Genomic DNA, 17,737 nt, shown 5'->3' on the forward strand with positions numbered 1-17,737 from the left:
ACAGAAAAGGATGTTTTATTTAAAGACATGCCTAAACATTCAAGTCAAAATCAATTAATCTGAATTATTAAATTAATAGCACTCGAAACGACCGACTATTAACCTCACTAAAATAAGGAAAAGTTTGCAAAAAATTTAGAGTAATAAACAAGATCCTTGTTCTAAAAATAAAATAATTACACTCTGCGGAATAACAATGCAGTTCCAAGTAAGAATAGTAGTAAAGTGATCTATTATAAAATATTTGATTTTTCAAACACACCTTATAGATATTACTGGATTAACCACCCTCAACACCCTTATAATTGACATTAGTGATCAGTTATTCCATTTTTACAGACGATAAACTAAGACAAAGATTAAGTGACTTGCCCCAAGCCACCAACACGCTCTCAAGCCACCCACTTACTACACCAGAAAGACAGTTTCCTTGCCACTAATGTTTTAGCTACCTTATGTGCCTGCTCCAAATTTTGTCTTTACCAAAGAAAATGGATCCAAAGCTTAACACTATTGTATGCCTTAAATAGGGCATCCATCTCTACTCAGAATGGAGATTTAGTTTGGTGGATCCAACCCCTGGAATTAACTTCCAAGGGGGGGGGGCGAAAGGGGAGAAGGGAAAGGGTTACACCTGTACTGTGCTCTGCCAATTTAGAGGGCAAGGACCAAATAAGTAGAGGCAGTACAGACTAGGGGACCCTGACCCTGCAATTTGAAGGAGCAAACTAATTTTGATGGCATAAAACAAGCCTCTCTGCACATAAGTTGGGCATTGTTTAACTCCTAGCTGAGGGAACCAAATTAAAAGGCCAAGGATATAGACCAACAATCAGAACCCAGGAGAGGGAGAGTGAAAAAGAGCAAGAAGATCCTTGTCTGTAAGTACTTGTTTGGATCAGTCTCCGGTAACAGCCATCTGCCCCAATCAAAACCAATATTGTGCTGCATAGACTTTACTAAACAAAGTGGACACAAGCACCCAGATGAATCATAAAATTAGTTTGTATTCAAAAGCAATTTTTCACCATCTAATCATGCCCAACACCTAAGCACCCAGGAGGTCAACAGATCTTAAAGAAAACACGGGTACATTTACACTGTAAAACAAAAAACAACACTTCCCCCACAGAAGTGGATGTCAGAGCCCGGGTCAGTTCACTCAGGATTGTGCTACAGGGCTAAAGATCGCAGTGTAGACATTCCTGCTTGGGCTGAAGCTTGAGCACTGAAACCCTCCCACCATTGCCAAGTTTCAGAGCACACACCAAGGTTGTTTTTTTTGTTTTGTTTTTTTAATATTGCAGACTTACCTTAACTCTTTGCTGACTAAGCATACAGAGGTGATTTTCAAATGCTTGCAACAGAAGAACGGATTTAGTCAATTGAATTCTAGTATGTGCTTAAATCATCTTGAGCTCTTTGGAGTTATAGTAGAAGGAATAAAAACCTTTCACAGCAGTTTCTATACCCTATTAAAAATCACAAACTAGTGGAGGAGGAACTTAAAAGAAGCAAAGTCTAGTGGGCTTGTTTTCACAGCCTCAGACTGAATAATAGATTGTCTTTTGCAAAAGACAGTTACCTTTTCCATAACTGGCATTCTTCAAGATGTGTTGCTCATGTCCATTCCACAATAGGTGTGTGCGCTCGCCACACGCACCAGTGCCGGAAGTTTTTCCCTTAGCAATACCCATAGGGAAGCACCCCCAGCGACCGCTGGAGCGGTGCTGCTATGGCATGTTATAAGGGGCGCTGCGCGCTCCCCCCACCCTCAGTTCCTTCTTGCCAGACAACTCTGACAGAGGGGAAGGAGGGCAGGATGTGGAATGGACATGAGCAACATCTCGAAGAACACCAGTTATGGAAAAGGTAACTGAGTGATTGCTCATGTGCATTCCACAATAGGTGATTCCAAACTATATCTGCTGGAGGTGGGTAGGAGTTCAGACACTCACGACGGAGCACTGCCTTGCCAAACCCAGCGTCCTCCCTAGTTTGGGAGACGATCGCATAATACGAGGTGAACATGTGGACCAATGACCACGTGGCAGCCCTACAAATGTCCTGAATAGGGACATGAGCCTGAAAGGCTTGCGCCCTGGTCGAGTGCACCCTCACAATCGGCGGCGGGGGAACCCCCGTCAGGTCATAACAAGTACAGATACATGAAGTGATCCAGTTGGAGAGCCGCTGAGTGGAAATGGCCGACCTTTCATGCGCATGGCAGTAGCGATGAACAGTTGCGAAGACTTATTGAACAGTTTTGTACGTTCCAGGTAAAAGGCCAGAGCCTGTCTCACATCTAGCATGTGAAGGCGGTGCTCCTCACTGGACGCATGGGGCTTGGACAGAGCACCAGCAGGAAAATGTCCTGGCCCATATGATAGGCGGAGACCACCTTAGGGCGGAAAGAAGGGTGTGGACAGAGCTGGGCCTTATCCTTATGGAATACAGTGTTCAGAGGTCAGGGTCCGGAGCTCCGAGACCCTTCTAGCTGACGTGATCACCACAAGGCTACTTTCCATGAGAGGTGGGACCAGGAGCATGTAGCAAGTGGCTCAAATGGAGGCCCTGCTAGCCTGGCCAGCATGACGTTGAGGTCCCACTGAGGGACCGGGGGTCTAACATAAGGAAAGAGGTGATCCAAGCCCTTAAGGAATCGACCGGTCATGGCATGAGAGAATATTGTGTGGCCCTGTACTGGCAGGTGGAAGGCCGACATGGCTGCCAGATGCACCTTGACAGACGAGGGCGCTAGGCCCCAGGCTCTAAAACGAAAGGAGGTAATCCAGTATAAACTGGATCGGAGCAGCCACTAGCAAGACGCCCCGATCAGCAGCCCACCGGGAAAACAGAGACCATTTTGCCAGGTAGGCTTGACACGTGTAGGGCCTCTGGCTCTCCAAGAGGATGCGCTGGACTCCCTCCCAGCAAGTCCTCTCCTCTTGGCCTAACCATTGAGCAACCACGCCGTGAGGTGGAGGGCTGCTAGTTGGGGGTGGAGGAGGTGACCTTGGTCTTGAGAGAAAAGGTCTGGCGGGTTGACAATGGCCATGGTGGGGGGGGCATGGGTGACTGCCAAGCTCATGAGAGTCTCAGTGCAGTCTGGGCCACGCCAGGGCGATCGCAAGGACGCCAGTTCTGTCCATCTTGATCTTTTCAAAGACCTTGCCAATCAGTGGAATAGGGGGAAAGGCATACAAAAGCTCATCCAACCAGAACAGAAGGCAGGCATCTGAGATCACACCCAGCCCTCCCCTGGAGCAGAAACGAGGACACCTGCAGTTCTGGCTTGTGGCAAAGGGGTCCACTTGGGGGGTGCCCCACATTTGGAAAATCCTGTGCACCACCTCCGGGTGCAGCGACCATTCGTGCGGAGAGGAGAAGTCCTGGCTCAGACGATCTGCCCAAGAGTTTCAGACGCCCAGTAAGGGGTGGGCTTTGTGGATTTGGTGCTGTTAACTAGCAGCCCCAGTGTGGTGCATGTGGACAGGAGGAGTGTTACATGGTTCTGTACCTGTGATCTGGAGCTGCCTTTGACCAGCCACTCATCGAGGGAGGGAAAAATCTGGACCCCTGGATGCCAGAGGTAGGCCGCAACCACAGACATACACTTTGTGAAGACTCTGGGTGCCATCAAGAGGCCAAACGAGAGGACAGTGAACTGGTACTGTTCCTGTCCTACCGTGAAGCGGAGGAAACGCCTGTGGCCCTCGAATATGTGAATGTGGAAGTATGAGACTTAAAAGATCCGCAAATTTTGTAGCAGTCGCTGAGGTGGATTCCCCCAGACAGCGTAAACAGGCAGCGTGCGGATCACTCATGGGCATAGTTCACCGGGGGAAGGAGACCAAAGCCCTGAGGTAAGTGGGGAAATGGGATACCGGGAGGAAGCGCGAGCAGGAGAGCACAAGAGGGGAGGACTCCTGTCTCATACTGAGAAAGGGGGACGATCAGCAAGTTATCTTAAGTGCCTATACACAAATATAAGAAGCCTGGGAAACAAGCAGGGAGAACTGGAAGTCCAGGCACAGTCAAGGAACTATGATGCAATTGAAACAGAATAACTTGGTGGGATAACTCACATGACTGGAGTACTGTCATGGATGGATATAAACTGTTCAGGAAGGACAGGCAGGACAGAAAAGGTTGGGGGGAGGGTTGCATTGTATGTAAGAGAGCAGTATGACTGCTCAGAGCTCTGGTATGAAACTGCAGAAAAACCTGAGAGTCTCTGGATTAAGTTTAGAAGTGTGAGCAACAGGGTGATGTCATGGTGGAAGTCTGCTATAGACCACCAAACCAGGGGGATGAGGTGGACGAGGGCTTTCTTCCGGCAACTAACAGAAGTTACTAGATCGCAAGCCCTGGTTCTCATGGGAGACTTCAATCACCCTGATATCTGCTGGGAGAGCAATACAGCGGTGCACAGACAATCCAGGAAGTTTTTGGAAGTGTAGGGGACAATTTCCTAGTGCAAGTGCTGGAGGAACCAACTAGGGGCAGAGCTCTTCTTGACCTCCTGCTTACAAACCAGGAAGAATTAGTGGGGAAGCAAAAGTGGATGGGAACCTGGGAGGCAGTGACCATGAGATGGTTCAGGATCCTGACACAAGGAAGAAAGGAGAGCAGCAGAATACGGACCCGGGACTTCAGAAAAGCAGACTGACTCCCTCAGGGAACTGATGGGCGGGATCCCCTGGGAGAATAACATGAGGGGGAAAGGAGTCCAGGAGAGCTGGCTGTATTTTAAAGAATCCTTATTGAGGTTGCAGGAACAAACCATCCCGATGTGTAGAAAGAATAGTAAATATGGCAGGCGACCAGCTTGGCTTAACAGTGAAATCCTTGCTGATCTTAAACGCAAAAAAGAAGCTTACAAGAAGTAGAAAATTGGACAAATGACCAGGGAGGAGTATAAAAATACTGCTCAGGCATGCAGGAGTGAAATCAGGAAGGCCAAATCACACTTGGAGTTGCAGCTTTCAAGAGATGTTAAGAGTAACAAGAAGGGTTTCTTCAGGTATGTTAGCAACAAAAAAAAGTCAAGGAAAGTGTGCCTCCCTCATTCAGTAAGGAGCCCAATCTAGTGATAGAGGATGGGGAAAAAAACTAATGTCCTCAATGCTTTTTTTGCCTGTCTTCACGAACAAGGTCAGATCCCAGCCTACTGCACTGGGCAGCACAGCATGGGGAGGAGGTGACCGGCTCTCTGTGGAGAACGAAGTGGTTCGGGACTATTTAGAAAAACTGGATGAGCACAAGTCCATGGGGCCAGATGCGCTGCATCCGAGGGTGCTAAAGGAGTTGGCGGATGTAATTGCAGAGTCATTGGCCATTATATTTGAAAACTCATGGCGATCCGGAGAGGTCACGGATGAATGGAAAAAGGCTAATGTAGTGCCCATCTTTAAAAAAGGGAAGGAGGAGGATCCAGAGAACTACATGTCAGCCTCACCTCAGTCCCTGGAAAAAATCATGAAGGAGGTCCTCAAGGAATCTGTTCTGAAGCACTTAGAGGAGAGGAAAGTGATCAGGAACAGTCAGCATGGATTCACCAGGCGCAAGTCATGCCTGACTAACCTAATTGCCTTCTATGAGGAGATAACTGGCTCTGTGAATGAGGGGAAAGCAGAGGATGTATTATTCCTTGACTTTAACAAAGCTTTTGATACAGTCTCCCACAGTAGTCTTGCCAGCAAGTTAAAGAAGTATGGGCTGGACGAATGGCGTATAAGGTGGATAGAAAGCTGGCTAGATCCTCGGCTCAATGGGTAGTGATCAATGGCTCCATGTCTAGTTGGCAGCTGGTATCAAGCGGAGTGCCCCAAGGGTCGGTCCTGGGGCTGGTTTTGTTCAGTATCTTCATTAATGATCTGGAGGATGGCATGGACTGCACCTTCAGCAAGTTTTCAGATGACACTAACCTGGGAGGAGCGGTAGATAAGATGGAGGGTAGGGATAGGATGCAGAGGGACCTAGGCAAATTAGGGGATTGGGCCAAAAGAAATCTGATAAGATTCAAAAAGGACAAGTGCAGAGTACTGCACTTAGGACAGAAAAATCCCATGCACGGCTACAGACTAGGGACCGAATGGCTAGGCAGCAATTCTGCAGAAAAGGACCTAGGGGTTACAGTGGACGAGAAGCTGAAGATGAGTCGACAGTGTGCTCTTGTTGCCAAGAAGGCTAACGGCATTTTGGGCTGTATAAGTAGGGGCATTGCCAGCAGATAGAGGGGCGTGACCATTCCCCTCTATTTGACATTAGTGAGGCCTCATCTGGAGTACTATGTCCAGTTTTGGGCCCCACACTACAAGAAGGATGTGGAAATATTGGAAAGAGTCCAGCGGAGAGCAAGAAAAATGATTAGGGGGCTGGAGCACATGACTTATGAGGAGAGGCTGAGGGGAACCGGGATTGTTTAGTCTTCAGAAGAGAAGAATGAGGGGGGATTTGTAGCTGCTTTCAACTACCTGAAAGGGGGTTCCAAAGAGGATGGATCTAGACTGTTCTCAGTGGTAGCAGATGACAGAACAAGGAGTAATGGTCTCAAGTTGCAGTTGGGGAGGTTTAGGTTGAATATTAGGAAAAACTTTTTCATTAGGAGGGTGGTGAAGCACTGGAATAGGTTACCTAGGGAGGTGGTGGAATCTCCTTCCTTAGGCGTTTAAGGTCAGGCTTGACAAAGCCCTGTCTGGGATGATTTAGTTGGGAATTGGTCCTGCTTTGAGTAGGGGGCTGGACTAGATGACTTCCTGAGGTCCCTTCCAATCCTGATATTCTATGATAGGCCTTTTACAAGTGTTCCACAACTTAAAGCCCAGGTGTGGGGCATGTCCCGAACCAGGCGCACTTATCTAATCTATTTTTTTTTTTTTGGGGGGTAACTACAGGTACTAACTATGAACTAAACGAAGTCCAAAGAGGGAAAGCTACAGCAGAGCTGGAGCATAGCAGTTCCGAAGCACCTTCACTGGCGGCAAGAAGGAACTGAGGGTGGGGGGAGCACACAGCACCCCTTATACTGCACCATAGCAGTGCCACTCCAAGGGTCACTAGGGGTGCTCCCCTACAGGTTCTGCTAAGGGAAAAACTTCTGGCACTGGTGCACGTGGCGAGCATACACACCTATTGTGGAATGGACATGAGGAATCACTCTAAGAAGAGCATTCTGTGACATTCCTTTACTTTAGAAAACAAGGAAAACTGAATTTGAAGACATTGGTTGAGATTTGCAAAGCAATGCAGGAAAATTAGCCACATATCTTCCAATAAACTCAAATAGAAGATGTGGCTACATCCCCTGCACGGCTTTGGAACATGTAAAACATTGAGTGAGATGTTTATGCTCTGACATAAATCCTCAATAGTCACCAAGCCTAAGTTAAGGCAACATTCTGACCTAGGCACTTCTAGACATATGCAGGCCTTAGCTATTAAAATCAGCTACAGTACCCACACACATGCTCTAGCAGCCAATTTTACAAGATGAAAGGTGAAGAGCAGCAGCTCACTAAGGCTAGGTCTTCTCGATAAATGTTACAGCGGTACAGCTGTGCACCGTAGACACTCACTACCACAATGGGAGGGGTGCTCCTGCTGCTGTAGTTAATCCACCTTCTGGAGAGGCAATGTCTAGGTCTGTGATGCTGGCGGACCAGTTGCCAGCTCATGCCAAGGCCCCTAGGCCTCACTGAACCCTGACAAATGCATAATTAGAAAGGAGTCTGGCTCACCTGTGTGTTAGCATTGTTGGGAAAATCCTACAAACAGTAAAGTGATGTGGTATATAATAAATATGAAGAAGCCAACTCACCTTACTGCGAAATGCAGACCAGTGGTTTGTGAAATCGGACATCACTACTGTTAGTGTAAAGCAACAGAGAATTAGATCTGTACTGTAACCAATACAGTTAGGCACATAAGTTGAAAGTATACCAATGATATAGTGGTAGCTTGTTGCTTAATCACAAGCAATGTCTTCACTGCAAGAAAAGTCAGGCTCATTTTGTTTTACAGCAGGATAACTGTGCATAGCCATCTTATTGTAAAATCCCAGTGGAGACAAGGCAGTGTCATATTATCACAAGATGACTAGGCGAGATCAACACTGTACCCCCACCAGTGGTTAGCCTCACCTAGTCTACCTTGCAATAATATTACAATGACTCATCTCCACTTGGGTTTTACAGCAGGATAGCTAACGTGCATTAGTTATCCAGCGGTAACACTTTTTTTAAGCAGTGAAGACAAAACCTCAGAAAGTAAATAGTAAAGAACATAACTGGCTTAATGCCAATGAACATCAGGAAACTGTCAACAAAGCTTTAAGTAGTTTTAGAAAGGTCACTGGGTAGTTGCCCCTTTAATATCTGGCTGTGTTAGACTGTCACATTCTTCCAGGCTATCACATACTTGATATGAAATTCAAGTTTAAGAGATTATTATTTCTCAGAAGTGAGGAAGATGCCATGCCCAGTACAATAATACAAACAACCTGATTATTTCCCCTTGTACTTCATAATGTAAAACAGACAGCTGTAAAATATTCGCAAACCAAACTTTCTCCTCCCCCCGCCATGGTACTGGAGAATGATGAATGAAAATTCAGTGTGTTTTTGTATAAAATCATTCTAGAAAGTGACCATTACTTTTAAGCTTTAAGTGTTTTAAGCTAAAGATGCCTGCATTTAAGGCTCCAAGCATCACCTTAATTCTGTCCCAATGTATCTATGCCCACCCTCTATGCTTGTGAACCTACACCAATTGCTACAAAGAATAACATGTAATATAGAGAAAAGACAACTTAACTGAGATGTACTTGCTGGTGTACAGCAGGTAAAATTACCCCTAGCAAATAAACCCATGAACATGGGTGCTGGTAAATTTTAACTGACCTTAATGTTGGATTGATGAAAAGAAAGTGCAGCTACATAGAATACCAGATTTGTACTAAGTAACTGCCTTTTAGGTGTCTATGTGCTAAATGAACTGGAACTCCTAAAACGCTATGCAGAGTAGCTAACTCACAGGCTTCCTACCATCAATATTAATGCAGAATTAGAGAATAAAGGAATGTACTCAACTTGGGGGAAAAGAGGGGAGGAGAGAGCTCCTCATATTGCTCAACAGCAACCTTTCCAGCAGAATGAGTAGTGTTTACATGCTCTGGAAAGGGTGTCCCGGCCAGTCCTCAACTGTAAGAATGGTGGCTGCAATGTGAATCCTAGTAGACCATGAGGAAAGGAAAGAAAAAGTGAATGAGGAGGGGCTGAAGGAAAAAAGAGCAAGATCAGTGAATGCTCAGGGCTCTAGCAGGAAGAATGGTTATCAATTACTATCTGTGCACTATCCATTCCTGGGGAAAAGGGGAGGAAAATAACTCAAGTTACATAAACCCATGAGCACATTAACAAAAATGTCAGTGTTTGATCAACACATTCTCTAATAGTGGTCTCTTTAGTGAGAGAAGGAATTGCCCTAAACACCACCACAAAAAAGATAATAGGTACATTAAACTGAAGAAAAAAAAACACCTAAAATAGTGCTGCTACTGTTTGTGTAATTTTATTTTGACAGCTTCTTGAGTCACTTCACAGCAATTTCTAGACCTTTAGCATGATATTCACATCACAAACTTGCTCTTTTTAGACAAATGTCTTCGCAGCTCTAAGAGCTACATAGAAGTAACATTACATTTGAGCCCTTGATTCATACAGACATGGAAATTCAGGGCTAAAACTCCATGCTGATACTTCAGCTATATCTCAAAAACACAACTATTCCAGAGAAGAAGAGTGGATGAAGGAGAGCCAAACCAGGGTCGGGGGGGAGGGGGGAAGGGAAGAGGGAGGAGGAGACAAGAGAAGATTACCAATAGAGGCCAGGATTCCAGATTCTTTTTTGCTTTTGTGAGTAAGTCTCACTTTTTTTAAAATCAGTTTGTGGCTGAATAAAAGTTTGGAATGGGTTTAAGTTATTAAAAACACAACTACATTAATGTTTGCACAGAACTTTGGATAATTAAAGCACTATTTACATGCTAAGCATCGTTCTGCAGGTATGAGAATTACTAGATCAGAATGGATTTTGTGTGAACAGATGTTTAGGCACAAAGGGAAAAGTTCTTAGGAGTTGCACAGGAAAAAAGTGTTGTCTCTTGTGTAACAGATTTATAACCTTTTCCCCCTCTTCGGAGTGTCTGGAGTGACTCAATCATACTTAGTGGACTGGTCACTTGTGGAATTTTTATATCCGTTTTCCACATCAAAGTTGGTGTTGTATTCCCTGAACAACCATTCACATATTTTAAAAAAGTCACAGGAATAGATAAAGCTAGTTTTGTAAATTGATAAAGTAGCAATATTCTAAGTTGAAGCCTCACAGTATGCTGCATAAGCTACAGAACAGGTTATAAACAACATGGAACTGCAACAGTAGTACAGCCCACGGGAAAATCCTAGGGATGGTAGGTCATAAATCACAGTGATCCTTACCAAGAGAACACCACAATTGCTATTACAAAGCTCCATTATTAAGGCTAGTATCATGCTTTAAAATATTGTTACTAGTCTGGAGGAACAAGCACAGAACTGGGAGGCAAGAAGTTCTGATTCTAACCCTGACGCATTGTGTAACCTTATGAAAAGTCATTTCATGGAGAAGTCTCAGCTACTCCATGTGAAAGGGAGATTGGAAAGTGTGCTATCTATTTCAAAGGGAAGTTGAGAGGTGATCAGGACCCTGGCAGTTTGAGTGCCACTGAAAATCAGCTTGCATGCCGCCTTTGGCACGCATGCCATAGGTTGCCTACCCTTGGTCTAGCCCATGACCCACAAGGAAAGACATGGAGCATCTCAGTCACTTTATGAAAAGTAGTTAAAAATTCTCCCCCTCCCTATTCACCCCCAAAGACTGACCATGAAACAACCACTTCAACAGGATTTTAAAAATTTACCAGATGCGAACCAACCAGAGAATCACACATTAGCCAGAGGCTGATAACACCATTCTCCGTCTCCCAAACTTTTAAACCAGAGAGGTTCAAGGTGAATATCCTGGTGAGACCACCAGCTTCCAATCCCCAGCTACTGGAATATCCTACTACCCTCCAGTCTTCTGCAAGGCCAAGAGGAAGTCTGTTATTCTTCCTGGCTACTGCTGCTAGCAAGAATCCGATTCTCTACCCTTCTCCCCAGCTTCCATGTTTTGGTATTCTCCTCTCCAGTGACTAGCTTAAATTTCCACTACTTCCCATAGCATTCTCTAGAGTGAAAGGAGTAATGCTTGGACTTCACTGCTGCACACAGAGCCCCAGGCAGCAGCAGTGAAATGGAGCCTCTTGTTAGTGCCACTCTGGTTTTGTTTGGTAAATATAGAAGCAACTGCAGAAGCACTGCAGTTGCCCAGGTGCACACTTTTCCCCCCTCAAGTCCACAGAAATTCCCTACTTGCCTCTGGTAAGTAACTGAAATAAATTACATTTTCAAACCCTCTGTTGTATATGTATTGCTTGAGACCAGAGCGGTTTGTCTCTACTAAAAAGGCAGCATACTGTCTCATAACTTTTGAACTCAAGTGGTCTTGAAGTGCTTCATAAAAGCAATGAGTTCTATATTTGCATAATGCAGTTGCATTTGCTTCAGCAATCACTGGCTCTACAACCAGCAGCTCACGCTTCCCTATTCACTGGGTTTGAAATTTTGAAAGCCAACCTGGGGATCTGGCCACACAGTTACCACTGAAGCTAGCAGGAATAGGAAGATGTGCTTATGTGAAAAATTCCTTTCTTGGGGCAATAAGAGCCTCAGAACCATTACAACTGGTACTTCAGCTTGCTTGCAGGTTGGGGGCAGACCCAAACTTCCCAGTAACGGGAAGCAAGCAGGAAAATGACCACCTTTTGAAATTATCTCCAGCTGAGACAAATTTTATGTCCAGGATAATTCAATTCTACTTTTGTAAATTAGAAATCTTTCTGTTAAAGACACTTTGAGGAAAATGCACAAGTTCTCCTACTGCAGAGCATGGGGAATTCCTCCTAATGAAACAACCTCCAACCTTTGGAGGTCAGTTTCCATTTCTATTCTCAATGATCCACTTGTCTCCACAGTGGAGCATACATAGCCCTTGACAAAAGTAAATTTTCAGGTGAGCACAAATATGTTTTCCCAAATCTACACAGAGATCTGTTACAATGGGATTTTCACAGGAGTATGCCTCCATGGTGGAAACCAGGCTCATCCTTTAAATATGAATGCCCAAAATGAGGTTTATATGTCCTCCGCCATCCATCCTCCCCTGGGCATTACAGCATGGAGGAGACCTCTGCCAAGAAAATGGCATTATCTAAACATTTGATGATCAATATGTAGAATTTGGTGAATTTTTATATGGTTGACCATGTTTCTGCTTCAGACAGGAGACATAACTTCCCTGCCCTATGACTGTCAGTGCTCCTAAGGACTGGGACTTTGAGTAACCAAACAAGAATATTTCTTCAATTTATTTTCGTAAATTAATGCTACGATTATTTGTCTGAATTCAATGTACAATAGTGGGTCCCAGAGAAAGCTCCCATCTTTAAAAAAACTCCTCTGACTTGAGATGGTAGTCATTAGGAGGTCTACTTTAGCAGACAGGCAGAATAATGTCAAGTATCAGAGGGGTAACTGTGTTAGTCTGGATCTGTAAATGCATCCGACGAAGTGGGTATTCACCCATGAAAGCTCATGCTCCAATACGTCTGTTAGTCTAGAAGGTGCCACAGGGACTCTTTGCAGGCAGAATAATGACACTTCCCGCAGGGGGTCAAATCTGGACAGTGCTGTAAGAAGCAGAATGGAGTTCCAAGGTTGGGCTCTATGACCTTGTGCAGCTACAATACATGTTTCCCTAAAGGAGGCATTTAATATTGGGATTTGTACAAAACTTTGGTTGAATATGCTGATAATGTTATACAATAGAGACTTGACACTTTTTGGTCAAACACCCCCAATGAGGATCTCCTGGAGGAAATTCAAGGCTATGTTTCACTTGTTTAATATGGTAGGTACACTATGGACTTTGCACCAGCCCATACAATATAGGGTTACCATATTTCAAGCAGCAAAAAAGAGGACGGGAGGAGCCCCGCCCTAGCCCCGCCCCTGCCCCTCCCACTTCCCGCCCCCCCAGAACCCCCAACCCTCCCCCCGTTCCTTGTCCCCTGACTGCCCCCTCCTGGGACCCCTGCCCCTAACTGCCCCCCGGGACTCCACTCCCTATCTAAGCCTCCTTGCCTCTTGTCCCCTGACTGCCCCAACCCTTATCCACACCCCCACCCCCAGACAGACCCCTGGGACTCCCACGCCCCATCCAACCACTCCCCACCCCCTGACAGCCCCCCCCCAGAACTCCCAACCCATCTAAACCCCTCTGCTCCCTGTCCCCTGACTGCTCCGATCCCTCTCCCCACTCCTGCCCCCTGACAGCTCCCCCCCAGAACTCCCAGCCCCCTACCCCCCGCTCCTTGTCCCCTGACTGCTCCCTCCTGGGACCCCTGCTCCTAACTGCCCTCCAGAACCCCACCCCCTACCTAAGACTCCCTGTTCCTTGTCCCCTAACTGCCCCCTCCTAAGACCCCCCCCCAACTGCCCCCCAGGACCCTACCCCCTACCTGTACCCTGACTGCCCAAAACTTTCTCCACTCCCCTCCAAAAGCCCCCCCCCCGTTTCTTGACTGCCCCATCCAGAACCTCCCTGTCCCTTCTCCTGCCCCCCCTTACCCTGCTGCTCAGAACAGGGTGTTGGGCTCTGTGCCAGCCGGACACATGGCTGAGCTCCCCAGCACAACACAAAACCCGGTCCCTGGCCCTGCACAGGGTTGCCGGAGCGGGCTGCAGGAGGAGGAGCTGCCGGCCGGCTCAGAATGCAGGGAGGGGGGAGTGGGAGGAGGAAGCTGCTCCGGAGTCCAGCCCGGGACTTTCCTGCAGCCCTCCCAGCCGGGGGAGGGGGAAATCCCGGACATTGTGAGTGCTTTACAAATTCCCCCCGGACGCTATTTTTAGCACACAAAAGGAGGACATGTCCGGGTAAATCCGGACGAATGGTAACCCTAATACAATACGATCTACTGGATGACGTTTTAGGGTCCATGAGAGTGAAAGTTACTTCCTCTTAGTCTATGTCTACAATAGAAACAATACAGTGGCACAGGTGCACTGCCCCAGCTGTGCGGTTGTATCGTAGATGCATACTACAATAACTGAAGGGGCCTTCCATCACTAGTTGGGGGGGGATAGCTCAGTGGTTTGAGCATTGGCCTGCTAAACCCAGGGTTGTGAGTTCAATCCTTGAAGGGGCCACTTAGGGATCTGGGGCAAAATCAGTACTTGGTCCTGCTAGTGAAGGCAGGGGGCTGGACTTGATGACCTTTCAAGGTCCCTTCCAGTTCTAGGAGATGGGATATCTCCATTAATTTTTTTTTTTTTTTTTTTTTTTAATTTTAGTAAATCCACCTCTCAGAGGCAGTAGCTAGGTTGACAGAAGAAATTGTATCAACCTAGCGGTGTTTACACTGAGGCTTAGGTCATCTTAACAGGATGGGAAACTTTCACAGCCCTGAGCGATGTAGTTAAGCTGATCTAACTTTGTAGTGTGGAACAGCCCTTAATATCCATTTTGAACCTGGGCGGTCCGGGATGGAGGACCTGTTTTTGCAATAACAGCCTTCCTCAGAGACACACATTTTGCAAGGTCCAGTGTTAGGCTATTCAGATCCAAGAGCCATAGTCTGCTCAGCCAGAAAGGCAGAAATAGGAAGAGAGTGACAGTGTTTCTATCTTCTGCAAGATTCTGGATCCGAAATTTGAAATGAAGTTTGGAATTTCACTTTAAAAAGCTCTGCAAGCAGAGAAGCCTGTCTGAGTTGCCTGCCACTGCAGAGGTAGATAGGACTGGGAAAGAAAACTTCAGCAAAGTTTGGGTACTGCTTTACTGACAGATCTGGTTCTGCCCCCAAGTTGCAAGCAGACCAAGGTACCCATTGAAATAAATCTGGTGATGGTGACATGATAAAGAACGTGTTGGCTAACCCCCATACTTGGTTTTGGAAAAAAGTCTCAATTTAGAGACAGAAGACAATTTTACTGAGAAAAGCAGCAGTCTCCTGGATAGCAAGATTATCCTGTATCCTTTTATCCTCAGAAAAAGGGCCATGTTCAAGGGATCTGACTTCCATTTAGACAATCACTAGAGCTCACTCTGTTAAAGGGAGGGTATACCTTTAAGAAGATGCAGCCTATAATCGCTGAATCCACAGGAGAGGACAAGTGCTAGCAACAAGCAGGGTAACTTTTGAAAAACAAAAAATGCCCCTTCTTCCCATATTTTTAAAATAGTTTAAAATGTCAAAAGGGAGATGTGTTGCTGTTTACTTTTGTTAAATGTACTCAAAAGAATTTTGAAACAATAAATGTTTGCATTATACATGTCCTACCATAGTTGCACACAGCAATTAAAACAAACTTAGGCAGACTTATTCAGGAGCTTAATTTCTGGTAGCTTTAAACAAAAACGTACAGCTGAAGTCCATCCCTCAGACACATTCCTCCCACAGTGCAGACAAGTCACAGGGTGGGAAAGAAATCTCTCAAGAGACAGGCTAGTTAGTCTAATTTCCTCAAGTCCTGGTAAGTACAGACCCCTTAAGGTAAAAGGCTAGAGCAACCAAATACATGTCTCAATTTGTAATGAAAGTCACACACATGCGCCTACCTTTAGACAGCACTTATGGTCAAGAGGCTTTTACAGATTAGCATGATGAACCAAAGTCATCAATAGGTAGTAGCTTGTGTAATGTCAGCATAATACATATAACCCTCACCTGTTAAGAGGGGAATGTTCAGCATTTCTTATATTACATATTCCCAAAAGTAGATCATAGTCTTACCAGGGCTTCAATTATCAGATCCTATTTGTCTTTTTAAATTAACCACATTTAATGATCTTAAAATATTGATAAAGCATTTTGCTAAATTGATCCAATTTTGTCCAATCCTTCCCCCTTTTAAAAAGTCTTAAATAATTAATGACTTTAAATGGCTCATCTTTGAGCTTCACAAGCACTGTCTGTGAAGGCTAATGGTTAAATTTTAGTCTCCACTTTACAGGTGGCCACTCACAGTTAAAATCTTCTGTTGTGTATATGCAGAGATGCACAGCAGCAGATTTTTCTATCTTTGCAATGATGCCCACCTACTTAACTGAAATTAGATTGGAGCCTGATGCACAGAGCAGCAGCTAAACTACAATCTTGAAGCTCTGAAGCAAGATGCATTCTCTTTATTTGCAAATTTTTTCCTTGGTATCAGAAAAAAGTGGAGGGAAATCCACTCTGCCACTTTGCTTGCTCCCCTCAAATGGCTTTTTTTTTTTCGGATAAGCCTCAAACAGAACATAATTAATTAGATGAATTAAAATAGTCTCCAACATGACTGTGGTATGTCCCACTTGGCATATTGTATCAGTATTAAGTTACTCACTTTCTGACAAATTTTTCCCAAAGCAGCCTTAAATACTGGAAATTTGTCTTCCATGGCAGTCAGAAAGTGTTTTAAAGAGTAAGAGGAATAATACAGGCAAACCTTTAAATTAAAGAAAATGCTGCTTTTAGATATGTTGAAAAGCTTCATTAAAATCAAAAGGCTAAAACCAAAAAGTTACAAAGATATGCCTGAAGCCTTATTTGCCAGAAATTTAGAAAGGTCTAGTTGTAATCCTATTATAATTATGAAACTAGAGAAATCTTTTTCTATGCTGAAGAACAGACTTCACTGCAAACTGAAGATTAAAAAGGGCCAAATTTTCAAACCAACAATCTGTGAAACTATACACCCCTCCATAGGGGCATGTAAATGCAGGGTTTGGACAGACCATGTGAAAATCTAGCCCATACTCTTAAAACTAACAATGTCAATAGCAGGTTTTGTTCTATGAAGTCTCAACTCAAATTTTGCTCCCCCTCAGCAGGCATGGGTATACCGATCCCAATATACACAAACAAAAACCAGACCCTAATCTGAAGACAATCTTAAAAATTCACCCTCCTCTAAACAAACTGCTCCTTTCACTAGCATACAATAGGGTCACGCGAAGACAGTGGGGAGTGTTATGTTCAGCATAAGATCATTTATTTCCCCATTTTCACATTTCAAAATTCCCATAGAGAAATCCTACTAAATTTAGACTCTTCTGGACAAATGGAACAGGAGCCAAGATGGAACACTCCCAAAGGGAGGCTGATGCAGAGACAGAGTGGAGAGGTTGAATTGTAGGAGCAAAAAACGGAGGAAGGAGGCTGGTCCAATTGTCTAATAACAGAACTTCAGACCATGATTGATCTGTCACTCCCTATGGCAGCTGGGTGCTATGGCGGTTGCACACCTCCATCTTTATACTAAACAGGGAGGGGAACAAAATCTCTTGAGTTGCTCCCTAGTGACCATCTCAGGGCCCACTTGTGAAAGGTGTGAGGGCTCTTGGCTCTCATTGGACTTCAATAGAGGCTGAAGGCCCGCAGCTCCTCACTGGCAGCTTTTAGTGCATCGCAGGACTGCACTCTATCAACAACATTAGCAGGTTTTGTAAGGAGTCACATCAAGCCCTCATCCACTGGAGGGCAGGTCACTGCAACATGTAGCCTATGAGAGGGGTCTTCTGGGTGGGGTGGGGGAGGCAAGGAGAGGAAGAA

The 17,737-nt window shown here is 45.2% G+C and overlaps 1 protein-coding gene across 5 annotated transcripts in view; it reads right to left on the minus strand.

Moving 5' to 3' along the window:
• ABI1 (abl interactor 1) overlaps positions 1–17,737 on the minus strand; it is a 127,256-nt gene that overhangs the window by 35,453 nt on the left and 74,066 nt on the right. The window lies entirely within an intron of this gene.

The sequence above is a fragment of the Malaclemys terrapin genome, chromosome 2, assembly GCF_027887155.1.
Source record: "Malaclemys terrapin pileata isolate rMalTer1 chromosome 2, rMalTer1.hap1, whole genome shotgun sequence".
Lineage (NCBI taxonomy): Eukaryota > Metazoa > Chordata > Testudines > Emydidae > Malaclemys > Malaclemys terrapin.